Source organism: Cannabis sativa, chromosome 8 (genome assembly GCF_029168945.1).
Source record: "Cannabis sativa cultivar Pink pepper isolate KNU-18-1 chromosome 8, ASM2916894v1, whole genome shotgun sequence".
Taxonomy (NCBI): Eukaryota; Viridiplantae; Streptophyta; class Magnoliopsida; order Rosales; family Cannabaceae; genus Cannabis; species Cannabis sativa.
In genome coordinates this window covers 37,929,683-37,943,644 of record NC_083608.1, presented here as the reverse complement: position 1 = coordinate 37,943,644, position 13,962 = coordinate 37,929,683, and the positions used below count along the sequence as shown (strand labels likewise).

The window sequence follows — 13,962 nt, the reverse complement described above, 5'->3', positions numbered from 1 at the left end:
TTCAATTCAACGGGTGAAAAACAAAACAGGTTTAGGCTCAAAAGGTTCACTAGGGATACACATTATTATGGTAGGCTTGAAAGGCTCAAACTATCCAACAAATGCCTAAGTCATGTTCCAATTGAACACTATCAAGGATTTCGCCTCAAAAGAATAAACATGCAAGTTCTAAGCTATCATGTTAATCTTACCACAAACCATAGTAAAACAGTTATAATAATTTTCACAGATTGAGTAATTACAATTAAACACAGGTTTCTAAGCATCCAAACTAATCCAAAGAGTTAACAGAATCAAGCACACAGTTATTTTACAATTTCAGAACACATCGCACTAATCAGCAGTATACAACTATCATCAAGCTTATTGCCATTCCTTAACTAAAACAAAAAACTAAAACAGAAAACTAAAATGCAGAAATTAAAGTGCAGAATTTAAAATTTTTAAGTCTCTCCCCCCAAACTAAATATTACATTGTCCCCAGTGTATACAGTAATATGCAGAGAGAAGAAACTTACCTGAGACCCTTTCAGAAAGGGTTGGGTGGTGGCGGCTGGTCATAGGGATAGAACCGAGGAGGTTGTGCTAAATAGTTCGCGTCATCAATCCCAATATTCATTCTGTTGATAAGAGAGTTGAGTTGCTGAACTTGTCCCTCATCATAGATACTCCTTTGCACCATGTATTGTTGCATGTGGTTGTTCTGCTGAATTATATAACTCAGCTGTGCATGAGTGTATTGTGTTGTAGGATCGATGGGCCCAGGCAATTGTAGGGGTTGCTCCTCTTCTTCTTCAACACTAGGCTCGCGTTGCCGCCTACGCCCTTGCGGTGCATCAGGTGGTGGCTGGCCATAGGGATGTGGCTCTTTCAGCCTGTTGACTAAGGCGATGTCCATCTTGCGAAGTGGCAACACCGTGTTGTCATACTCTAACTGGGGAACTTCATATGCCCCGCAGAGTTCTGTGATAACTCCTGCCAAACCAAAACCACCTCCCGTGGCTCCTTGCACGATTTGCTCAATGCTTTGCCTTATGACTTGTCCAATGTTAATGTTGTACCCCTTCATTATGGCGTACACATATTTCAGGCGATCCATTTGGACATCGGAAAAATGCTTGTTGGGCACTAACCGAGCACTCACAAAGTACAGCCATGTTTTTGCCACCGGGTTCAGCTCACACCGGTATAGAATATTTGGCGACCCCTCAGTGCCATCATTGTCATGGAACCTCAACCCAAGAAATCCCACTGTCTCCGCCACATCCACCATATCAAACTGCTCTTCCTCCTCAAAAATTCGGAGGCGTTGTTCTTCCCTAGTGTAATCTTGGACATAGAACATCACATTAAATGCATCAGCAGTAGCGAGAACTTTCTTTCCACACACCTTCACTTCCCCATTCCGGCGGTCGGGCCAATTCGCAAGGAATTCACAAGCCATAGTAACATTAGCCCAACCCCGAGCATCTACAAAGCTCCCCCACTTCATTCTTTCTATTTGAGCTCTGATTGTTTCAAATCGAGGTTGGCGCCTCAAGGGATTTTCTGGGAATTCAATACCCCGATCTTCAATATAAGCCCTATTCTTTAGCCTCACGAAGCGATTTTGGGCCTCAATGTTTCCAAAGCGGGTCCTATCAAAACCCGTTGGTGGTGGGTTTGAAGACGAACCCTCCTCTACATTCCTAGTCCTCTTGGGTGCCATTTTTTTTCTTTGCCCCTTTTTTTTCGAATATATATATATATATATTTTTTTATATTTTCTGAAACTTTTTTTTTCTAAAAATTGGGCAGCACTTCCCCTTAATTTTTCTCTATCCCAAAAATAAAAAATTCACTCAAACAATATTCTCAAACACTCAATACCACAATACAATAATGACAAACCCAATATCAACAATATTTTTGCACAACACACATTTATATCACTCAAAATCTAGAAAAAGTTAATCAAATTCTTTAAAGATTGAAAAAAGTGATACTTACAAACCCGAAAAAGCTTTACTCCACCTCCATTGTTGAATGTTCTTGAAAGCTTGAGGTTGAAGTTGAAGACAATGGTGATTTTTGGATTTGGGCTATTATGGGTTATTTTTGGTATGGGTTTTGATGATATGTGTAGATTGTTGGGTGAAATTGGGTTTTTGAATGGATTGGGTTTAAGAAATTTAAGAAAAGATGAAAAGATTGAAGATTGGAGATGAAAAATTTGAAATTTTGAGATGAAAAGGGGTAGGGTTCGGCTGAGAGGATTTAAATTTTGAAATTTTTGGTGTAGGGTTAAATGAGGGGGAAAAATTTGAATTTATAGAAAATTCGTAAGCAAGTCGCAACCTGGCCTAGGGCAAGTCGCGACTAGCTTACGATTGATTTTTATGCCTCTCTGGAAAATCAGGAAGTCGCGACTGGGGTCGCGACTTGGAAAATAGGTCGCGACTTGGCCAAAGGCTAGTCGCGACCATTGGGCTCCAGGTCGAATTTTTTTTTTCACGCTTTTCATGATTCAATTAAAAAAATAATGTCTGGTACTAATCTAAAAATTGAAAATACTAACAATACTAAAGCATACTAAAACATAATCAAAAGTCTGAAAAAAATTAAAGAAAAACACTTGGGTTGCCTCCCAAGAGCGCTGTCTTTATCGTCATACAGCTGGACGCTGAGCCTTGTACTTCAAAGTGGCGCCAGGATCATGGCGGACTTGGCTTGGTCAAATTGACCTCCCAAGTAGAGCTTTAAACGCTGTCCATTAACTTTGAAAGTTACTGGACTTTCACCTTTTAACTCCACCGCTCCATAAGGAAACACCTTGACCACCGTGAATGGTCCTGACCACCTTGACTTCAACTTTCCAGGAAACAGTTTCAGCCTTGAATTAAAGAGTAACACTTGCTGCCCTGGTTGAAACTCCTTCCGTACTAGACCTTGATCGTGCCACTTCTTAGTTCTCTCCTTGTATATTTTTGCGTTTTCATAGGCTTCGTTTCGAAACTCCTCTAGCTCATTCAGCTGTAACAGTCTTTTCTCCCCTGCAGCTTTTAGTTCCATGTTAAGAGTCTTCATGGCCCAAAAAGCTTTACGCTCTAACTCCACCGGTAGATGACAAGCCTTTCCAAACACCAACTGATATGGGGACATGCCAATCGGTGTTTTGAAAGCAGTTCTGTATGCCCACAATGCATCATCTAATTTTCTTGACCAATCTTTCCTTGATCTTTGCACTGTTTTCTCTAGAATCATCTTAATCTCCCGATTAGAAATTTTAGCTTGGCCATTACTTTGGGGATTGTATGGTAAAGCAGTTCGATGTCGGACACCATATCTTGAAAGAAGTGCTTCAAACTGCTTGTTACAGAAGTGACTCCCTTCATCGCTTACTATTGCTCGAGGAGTACCAAACCGAGCAAAGATGTTCTTTTGTAGGAAGCGGAGAACTGTCTTACCATCATTCTGAGGTGTAGCTGCAGCTTCGACCCATTTAGACACATAATCGACAGCCAAAAGAATGTACTGATTGCTAAAGGATGAAGGAAAAGGACCCATGAAGTCTATTCCCCACACATCAAACAATTCAACTTCTAAAATTCCTGTTAAAGGCATCTCGTTGCTTCTTGAGATATTACCTGTTCGTTGACAATGATCACATGCCTTTACAAAGGTAGTAGCATCCTTGAATAGCGTTGGCCAAAAGAATCCACTTTGCAACACCTTTGCAGCTGTTCTATTTCCACTAAAATGTCCTCCACATGGTAAAGCATGACAATGATTTAGGATAGAATACATCTCCTCTTCAGGCACACATCTCCTAATTATCTGATCAGCGCAGTGCTTGTAGAGGATTGGCTCTTCCCAATAGTAATGTTTCACCTCAGAAAAGAATTTCTTCAATTGTTGACGCGAAAGCTCGGGAGGAGTTATTTTTGCAGCCAAGAAATTAACATAGTCAGCGTACCACGGTACCATCAGGTTTTTCCTCACACTAAAGAGTTGTTCATCAGGAAATTGCTCATTTATCTGTACCTCCTTTGTATTCTGACTCTCTTCCAGCTCTAATCTTGACAAGTGGTCTGCTACCAGGTTTTCGGTGCCCTTTTTATCTTTTATCTCTAAGTCAAACTCTTGAAGTAGAAGTACCCACCGAATCAGTCTTGGTTTTGCATCCTTCTTGGTCATAAGGTATTTAATTGCTGAATGATCTGTGTAGACAATTACCTTATTTCCAATCAGGTAGGGTCGAAATTTGTCACAAGCAAACACTATTGCCAGCATTTCTTTCTCTGTAGTGGCGTAATTTAATTGAGCATCATTCAGAGTTCTACTAGCATAGTAGATTGTGTGGAATACTCTGTCAACTCTTTGACCCAAGACCGCTCCAATGGCATAGTCACTTGCGTCGCACATCAACTCAAACGGCAATTCCCAATTTGGTGAAGTTACTATCGGTGCTGTAATCAATCTCTCCTTTAAAATCTTGAAAGCTTTTAAACAATCTTCTCCAAACTCAAATGGAACACCATTGACAAGTAAGCTAGATAAAGGTTTTGAGATTTTGGAGAAGTCCTTGATAAATCTGCGGTAGAAGCCAGCATGTCCTAGGAAACTCCTCACTCCTTTTACAGAAACTAGAGGTGGCAAATTTTCTATTGTTGAAACTTCAGCCTTATCCACCTCAATTCCTGCCTTTGAAATTTTGTGCCCAAGAACAATTCCTTCTGTTACCATAAAGTGGCACTTCTCCCAGTTTAACACCAAGTTAGACTTCTCGCACCTTGTTAGCACTTTTTCCAAATTTTCCAAACAATGATCGAAGGAAGAACCAAAAACTGAGAAATCATCCATAAAGATTTCAATACAAGATTCAATCAAATCTGAAAAGATAGCCATCATACACCTTTGAAAAGTAGCAGGGGCGTTGCACAAGCCGAAGGGCATTCTTCTGAAAGCAAAGGTACCGTAGGGACATGTGAAAGTAGTCTTCTCCTGATCTTCAGGTGCTATAGCTATCTGGTGGTATCCAGAATATCCATCAAGAAAACAGTAATATTCTTGCCCCGCCAATCTGTCTAGCATTTGATCAATGAAGGGCAAAGGGAAGTGATCTTTTCGTGTTGCTTTGTTGAGTTTCCTATAATCGATGCAGATCCTCCAACCAGTGACTGTTCTTGTAGGAATCAACTCATTCTTTTCATTCTTGATCACCGTCATTCCACCTTTCTTTGGGACCACTTGCACCGGGCTAACCCACTTACTATCTGAAATAGGATAAGAAACTCCAGCATCCAACCACTTAACTACTTCTTTTCTGACAACTTCTTTCATGGGTGGATTGAGTCTTCGTTGAGCGTCAATTGTCGGTTTGGCATTGTCTTCCATGAGAATTCGATGCATCACTGTTGAAGGACTGATTCCTTTGACATCACCTAGTGTCCAAGCGATGGCCTTATTATGAGCTCGGAGTACCCTCAGAAGTCTATCAGTTTCCACATCAGAGAGAGAAGCTGAAACAATAACTGGCAGCTTTTTATCTTGACCCAAAAATTCATACCTCAAGTGACTAGGAAGCACCTTCAATTCAAGTTCTTGAGGCTTTTCAGTAGATGGCTTTAGCTCTTTTGGAACTGCTCCCAATTCCTCAAAATATCTTATGTTCAAGGGCCCATAGGAATCAAGCCACTTCACATAACCCATGACCTCTTGTCCCTCTTGCTCCGTCAATTCATCTTCAGTTAGACTTAGTTCAAGAGGATCATCTAGCAGCTTTTTCTCACCCACCATTTCATCAATCAAGTCAATGAAGAAACAGTTATCACTTGCCTTTGGGTACGTCATAGCCTTTAGCACATTAAAGACCACTTCTTCTCCTTGGACTCTCAGCTTTAATACACCCTTCTGAACATCGATCAAGGCTTGGCCAGTTGCCAAGAATGGTCTCCCAAGAATGATTGGGATATTGCTATCTTCTTCCATATCCAAAACGATGAAGTCAGCTGGAAAGATGAACTTGTCAACCTTAACTAACACATCCTCAATGACTCCTCTAGGATGGGCTAGTGATCGGTCCGCCAATTGGAGAGTTACTGTTGTTGGCTTTGCTTCACCCAGCTGCAATCTTTTAAACACCGATAGAGGCATCAAGTTAATGCTGGCTCCCAAGTCACAAAGTGCATTTATTCCCTCAATTCTCCCAATAGTACAAGGAATAGTGAAACTCCCTGGATCTCTGAGTTTAGGAGGGAGTTTCTTCTGTAGGATGGCGATGCACTCTTCAGTTAGAGCCACTGTCTCATAATCCTCCATCTTTCTCTTCTTTGACAGGATTTCCTTCATAAACTTCACATAACTTGGCATCTGCTCTAAAGCTTCAGCAAAGGGAATGTTAATGTGAAGTCTTTTGAAAACTTCTAGGAATTTGGTGAACTGCTTGTCTAAGCTTGACTTTCTAAGCCTTTGAGGGTAAGGTATTTTCACATGGTGATCACTATTAATTGGTGGAGACTGCTGTGGTTGTGTTGGACTATCAGTAGCCTTCGTTGAAGTGGGTGTTGGGGTTGACATTGGTTGAGCTTCATTCTCCTTTTCTCCATTCACTAGTTGTGGCATTTCAGGACCATCATAATTTTTACCGCTTCTAAGGGTAATTGCTTTGCAGTTTTCTTTGGGGTTTACTTCAGTTGTGCTAGGCAAATTCCCTTGAGGACGAGTTGCTACTTGAGTTTCTAGTTGGCCCATCTGTGGCTGTAGGTCTTTGATTGAAGATCTAGTTTCAGTCATGAATTGAAGCAATAAATCTGTTTGCAAACTAAAATTTCCACCAGAGGTTTGTTGCTGATTAAACTGTTGATTCTGATTCTGGTTCTGATTTCGTTGCTGATAGAACCCACTGTTTCTTCGGTTATTACCCTGGTTGAACCCATAATTGTTGTTGTTCTGTGAATAGTTTCCAATGGCTTTAGCTTCATCCATTGGCAAATCATCCACATCTGCTTGACACTCTGAAAAGTGATGTCTTCCTCCACATAACTCACACACAACTTGGGCTTGTTTAGCTTGCCCTGCAATTATCTTTGTCAATGCCTCAACCTGAGCTGTCAACTTTGTGATGGCATCCACCTCTAACACACCAGCTACCCTCTTTGATTAGCTTCTTTCAGTTGGCCACTGCTGATTATTTAGAGCCATCTCCTCCAATAGATCATACGCCTCATTAGCACTTTTTCTCATAAAGGCTCCACCAGCTGCTGCTTCTATTAGAGTTCTAGTGTTTCCTACCAACCCATTGTAGAAATTGTGGACCAGCATCCACTTCTCTATACCATGATGAGGGCACTTTCTGATTAGATCTTTAAACCTCTCCCAAGCCTCATGGAGAGATTCATTGTCTTGTTGGCAAAAGTTATTGATTTCTCCTCTCAGCTTTGCAGACTTGGCTGGAGGAAAGAACTTTGACAAGAATTTCGTTGCCAGATCATTCCAGGTGGCAATAGAGTTTGGTGGCAAGGAGTTTAGCCAACTCTTGGCTCGTTCTCTGAGAGAGAATGGGAACAGTCTCAATCGAATGGCATCATCACTAACTCCATTAACTTTAAAAGTTTCACAAAGTTCCATGAAGTTAGAGAGATGCAGGTTAGGATCTTCAGAAGGGAGGCCACCAAACTGAACTGAAGACTGCACCATTTGAAGTATGGCAGGTTTGATCTCAAAGTTATTTGGATCCACTGCCGGTGGCCTGATACATGACTGCACTCCCGTCAGAGTAGGGAGAATGTAATCTCTCAAGCTGCGGCCATTAGCTTGATCTTCTACGGCGCCACCATTATTACCGTTATTACCTCCATTGTTTGTAGCATTAGCAGCCATGATTTCTGAAGTTTCAGCAGTTGCTGAAACTCCTTCTTGCCTCTTGTTCTTTCAGTTTCTCCTACAAGTTTTTTCGATTTCAGGATCAACTGGTAATATGACAGCTTGTCCTTGACGTCGCATACACTTATGATTCCTGAAATGGATCACGAAAATATTGCAAGAAAAAGGTTAGAAAAATCAGCAAGAGACCTATACCAAAGTAGAAGTTAGTATAATTTGTGTAATATTAATCTTTAAACAATTCCCCGGCAACGGCGCCAAAAACTTGTTACGAATTTTATGTTTATTACGCAAGTGTACGCAATCAAGTAGTATCTCACGCAAGTGAGGTCAAACCACGGGGAATTGGATTAAGTACTACTGAACTATACTTATGATTCTATTCGGTAAAATAATAAGTTTGCAATTTGAAAGTAAATAACTCAAAAATTAAAGAGAAAATAAACGAAGATTAATCAAGATGAGAGATTAGGGAGGTGAATCCTGTTGATAAGCTACCAATGTTAATACCTAATTGCTATCCTTATCTCAATGTGAATGACAGATTATAAATTAACCTAACTCTTTTCAGATCTTTTAGGTTCTAAATAATATGTTCTCTAATTAACTTCTTAATTAAATCAACACAAAATCAGCATTAAGCAATAATCTATTAGTCACTGAGGCTATGTAAATACTTTCGTTTTACATCAGAACCTAGACTATCCAAATTTTAGCATTCTCAATTCTCACTTTTCAGATTTCGAATTGAGATCATTAAACATGTAAAAGGTGATCAAGCTTGCACATGGAATTAAACACAAATAAAGATAGTATTCACACATAAGATGCAGGAATGGCAATTATTTATTAACTAGGCATAAACTTAAACAACAATCATCATCCTCCCTTATTGGGAAATTTAGTTCATAATAACTCTAAAAACATCCATGATTAATTCAGAAATAAAAACAAACATAAAGAAGAATTAAAAGGGTAAAAGAAAGAAACTAGAAGGTGGTATCGCTCCGGGTCTTCAAGATAGCTTCCTCTCCACTTGCCTCCACTATTAGGTCTGTTTTTGCTTGATTCTGACCTTCAGCTTATATATGGATGAGTGGTGTGCCTCCAATTGAGAGAAAAATCAAAATTAGGTCAAAACCACGACGTCCGTACCAAGTCGCGACTAGCCCTTAAGCTGGTCGCGACTACAGGCAAACCTAAAAAATCGAAGGTTCTGCCAAACCTCGAAGTCGCGACCAGGGTCGCGACTGTGAAAAAGGGTCGCGACCTGGCTCAATTGAAGTCGCGACTACTGTAGCTTCTGGAGACGAATTTTTCCAATTTTTTCCAGTTTATCCCAGTTTTTTGCCATTTGACTGAATTTGAACTTTAACACTCCGGGAACCTGAAATAATGAAAATCAAGCGTAAAACTGCTCTAAAAGACACCAATAGACGAGATCATGCTAACTTTAAAGACCCGAGACATAGGCTAATTATAACCTAACAGTAATTAATTTGCTTGCAACAAATTTGGACTTTAAAACGATTGTTTGATGTTTTGGATGGTATCATGTTGTATTGAGTGTTATATGATGATTGATTGATGTTTGTGAATTTTCGTGAAAAATAATTGAAATTTTGTTTCTTGAATTATTTTTATTGGATAGTATGGAAAAAATTAAGCAAGTTACTTTTTTACAGAACTCAATTTCGATTTAATTTGAATTAGTTATGATTTTTTAAAGTTTCGGAAAAATTTCAGGATTGAGCAACAGGGACACGCGCGCGGAAATCATGCAATCTCCTCCCTGCGCCGTGTCCCCTCACCCAAGCATCCCTCATACCGTCCGTACAGCTCGCATTTTTTTTCGTTTTTCTTCGTTTTTTCATGCTATTTCATGGATTTAAGCTCTGATTTTTTGTGTAGTTATGTATTTATACATTTACTATTCCTAATTCAATTCTAATTATCATAATTAATTTAATTAATATTTTTTAAATTTAATTCATTATATTAGTGTAATTTGAATTTGAAAATAGTAAAAATCTATCTTTTTTGCTTAATTATCTATCTTATTTTTAAATTTGATTATATCTTATCTTATTTTTTAAATTTAAGGTCAGATATTAATTTTTTAAATTAAATATTTTTTTTAAATAATTTGACCTTATTTAAATTTAAAATAAGATAACTATAATCATGATATTTTAAATAGTTGTAAGATATTTTGCTAACTTTTAAATTTTGTTATTTTATTTATTTAAATTAAATCTAAAATCTGAAAAAGATATTTATTTATCTTTTTTAATTTTTTATTTAATTTTTATTTATAAAATAACATTTAATTTTTTAAAAGTAATTAGCAAATTTTGAAATGATATTTAGGTTAGTTAAAACCTAATTTTTTAAAATTGTAGGTTTAATTTTAAATATTATTTTATTATTATCTTCGAAAATAAATAAATATTTTTTTTATTTTTCAAAAAAATTAAATATTAATTTTATTTATTTATTTAATTATTTTATTTTCGAAATTTATTTATTTAAAATTAAATAAATCCTACATCGAACTATCCAGCTAACCTTGTTGCAGGAGTATGTGGTTTTAGCTTGTTTGTAAGTTTTTTAAAACCTATTATTACTTGATTGTAAATAGCTATGGTTAACTTGTTGACAGATCCAATGATCTGATTTTAACTCATGGCTCCCTTGGTCAAGTAAATAATTTGTAACAGGTAAATTTTACAATCTTCTTTCATCTGTGTATGACCTAGCAACATGATAGGATCCATCCAAATGTGTGCCTGTGTGAGCCTATATGTTTATTTTATTATATAGATGCATATAGGTTCTTGCTAAATAAAATGTCACACCCTGATAGATTTTATTTAGGTCCATTTAGTTTTTGGACCTATTCAATTAATAACAGTTATTTATTTTAAGGTTAAATTCCTCTCTTTTGGGCCTTGTGTGAGAGTTGAGAGCCATAGAATGGCTACAACATACTGAACCCAGCAACCCCTCACATGAACTACCCCAATTGTGAAGGCGAATTTGCCTGATTTGAATAACTGTGCTAGGTTAATTATATTAGTTTGACCTAATAAAATTGAATTAGCAACATAATTAACTTTTAAAATATATGAAAATTTATTTTCATTTTAATATTTTAAAGTTAATTTTAAGAAAAACACTTTTAGTTTTATATATTATTTCTAGACAAACTATTTGTATTTTTCTTGTATTTAATTAAATAAATACTTTTAACTAACTAGATTCTTTCTGGAACTTATTTAATTAAATATTCCTATTTAAGTTATAAATTAGTTATATTAACTGATTTTTCATATCTAACTTAAATTTGAATATTTTATTTAAATTTAAAATTAAGTTGAGGAATCCTAGGCATTAGTTATTAAAGATTCTTAAGATATTTTTTAAGTTAGTTTTAAACTTAAAATAGAATATTTTTCAAATTAAGTGGTTACAACTTAATTTTTGATATTTAATCAAATTTAAATTTAAAAATATTTAAGTTTTAGATTTTTTCTATAAGAACTTAAATAAGATACTTTTTTAAATTTTTTTGTTGAAAAGATACTTAGTCAAATAAGATATTTTCTAGATAGTTATTTCTAGACTACTTATTATTTCTAATATTTAAATAGGAAAATATTTAAATAATTAATTTTGGTACAATTTATTTTAAGTATATTTTTTCCTAGTATTAAACTAGAAATTAATGATTAAGCTTTCTCTACACTTAATTATTTATTTCTTGAACTTAATACATTTAATTAAATTGAAAAATTCAAATATCTAAGTTGATTTTCATCATGATACTTAAATATTTATTTTTCATGACACTTAATTAAATAGAAAATTATTCTTAGGTTGAAATTTAATTTTTCAACTTAAATTTAAGTAATTTTCAAAGTATATTTTTTCTTTATTTTATTATTCAATTTCGAAAATTGCATTTTAATTATGCAATATTTTGAATTTTTCTTGAAAAATAGATTAAGTTGTAAATTAATTATTTATTTTAATTAATTCTTGGACCAACTTAAATCAATGATTTTTTCATCTATTGATTAATTTAAAATAAATGAATTAAAATATATTATTAGAAATTGAATTAATTAGTTAAAGGAAAATCTAGATAGGTGATATTTTTGCTTGAAGTATTTTTTTTTCTAAGCATTTATTATTTCTGTATTTTCGAAAATTTAGTATAGTTTTATACTTTATTTTTCAAAATACAATAAATATATTCTTATGAAAATTTATTTTAAGTTGCTATTTAATTTAAATTAATAAAACAACTTAAATTAATTTTTCTTAATATTTATATTTAAAATTACTACTAAGATGAAAATAATTCAATTTATTTCAATCACCATCTAAGTATAATTTTATAAATATTAAATTAAATTCTTATTTAGAATTTTAATTCTACATTCGATATTTTAATGAATATATTTATTAGAATAATAAAGAAAATACATTTTAAAGAATGAGCTTTATTATTATTAAGATATTCGATCTCCATTGTTGGTTTTACATCGCGTTTGTTTTAGTGAGTGATCCTCCCTAATGGAGGAACATTCATTAATAATTTCGCACCGTTTAATCTCGAAAGATAAGTAGTTTGTAAGTGTTTTATATGGTATGGATCACCCTAATGGTGGCGACCATATTTGACTTGCAAATTATGAAACAATGGTAGAAGCTCATAAGATAGAATAGCCTTGACTCTCGCCTAAACGGGACAACGCTGGATTCCAATCTTGATCGAATAAAAGGTTGCTAGAATGTTTAACATTTTAGATGAGCTGACAACTCTATTCAATGGATGGTAGCTTTGACTCTCGCCTAAATGGGACACTGATATCAGTTTGTTGAAAAACCTTGGAAATTATTTAGGATTGTATTTTTTTTAGTATTTCTCTTATCATTCCTACATGCTATGTGCTTATAATTTCTGAATTGATTTTGTGTTAAACCATTATTGATTTCTATTTGTCGATTTCTATTATTTTGTAGTATCCTGTATAACCATGATGAATTCCATGTTATCACTGTTGACTGAAAATAAGCTGAATGGATCTAACTTTCCTAAATGGAATGAAAACATTAATGTCGCTCTCATAGGAGAAAGTGCCTTGTTTGTTTAACTGAGTCGTCACCTGAAGTGCCTGGGGATAATGCATCCAAAGCTGTGAAAGAAAAGTATGAGCGTTGGCAGAAAGCAAATGACAAAGCTCTATACTTTATGCTTTCCAGCATGGTTGACACCCTCAAAACTCGGTTTTCTAAAACCGAAAAGGCTGCTGAAGTAATGATGAAGTTAAATGAGCTATTCGGTAGGGCATCACTTCAGTCTCGCTTTGACGCGACTAAGAAGTACATCAATGCACGGATGGAACCCCATCAAAACGTGCGTGATCATGTTCTCCTCATGGCAAGTTATTTCCAAGAAGCCCAGGATCATGGTGCTGAAATGGATCACACTACTCAAGTAAGCCTTATCTTGAATAGTCTGACTCCAGCATTTCTGCCCTACACATCAAATTATGTCATGAATAAGAAGGACATAGACTTTCATGAGTTAGTCAATGACCTTCAAACTTATGAAAATTTGATTGGAGGACCCAAGAAGAAAGGGAGTAAGCCTCACAATTCTGGGAATGGTAATGGGACGATTAAACCTGAAGCAAATATTGCATCTGCTTCGAAACCCAAAACGAAGAAGAAGTGGAAGAACACCAAAAAGCGTGCAAAAGCCATGAAAAACAAAAAGGCTGCTGCTTCTGGTGATGCTGCACTCAAAGGAAAGTATTTCTACTGCAATGAGAAAGGTCATTGAAAACCCCAATGTCCTAAACTTCTTGCAAAGAAACAAGGTATTTCTATTTATAAACTTTAAAAGTTTTAGTGAATTATTATCCAATTGGATTTATGATTCTGGACTAACTTTGTTTATTTGTTTCTTCTGCTTATAGGCCAAGCTACTTGAACTCAGATGAGTTGGATCGGAAAGCTGGACCAAGGGTGGAATCGTCCAGATGAAGATGAAGCTCTTCTATCTATTTTGAATTAATTGTTTTAGTT

At 35.6% G+C, this 13,962-nt stretch overlaps 1 non-coding gene across 1 annotated transcript; it reads left to right on the top strand.

Moving 5' to 3' along the window:
• The first annotated feature begins 7,312 nt into the window (after window positions 1–7,312).
• LOC115703463 (small nucleolar RNA R71) lies at window positions 7,313–7,419 on the top strand. The gene has a single exon (XR_004009225.1). It is a non-coding gene; the product is annotated as a small nucleolar RNA R71 (small nucleolar RNA).
• Window positions 7,420–13,962: the final 6,543 nt, after the last annotated feature.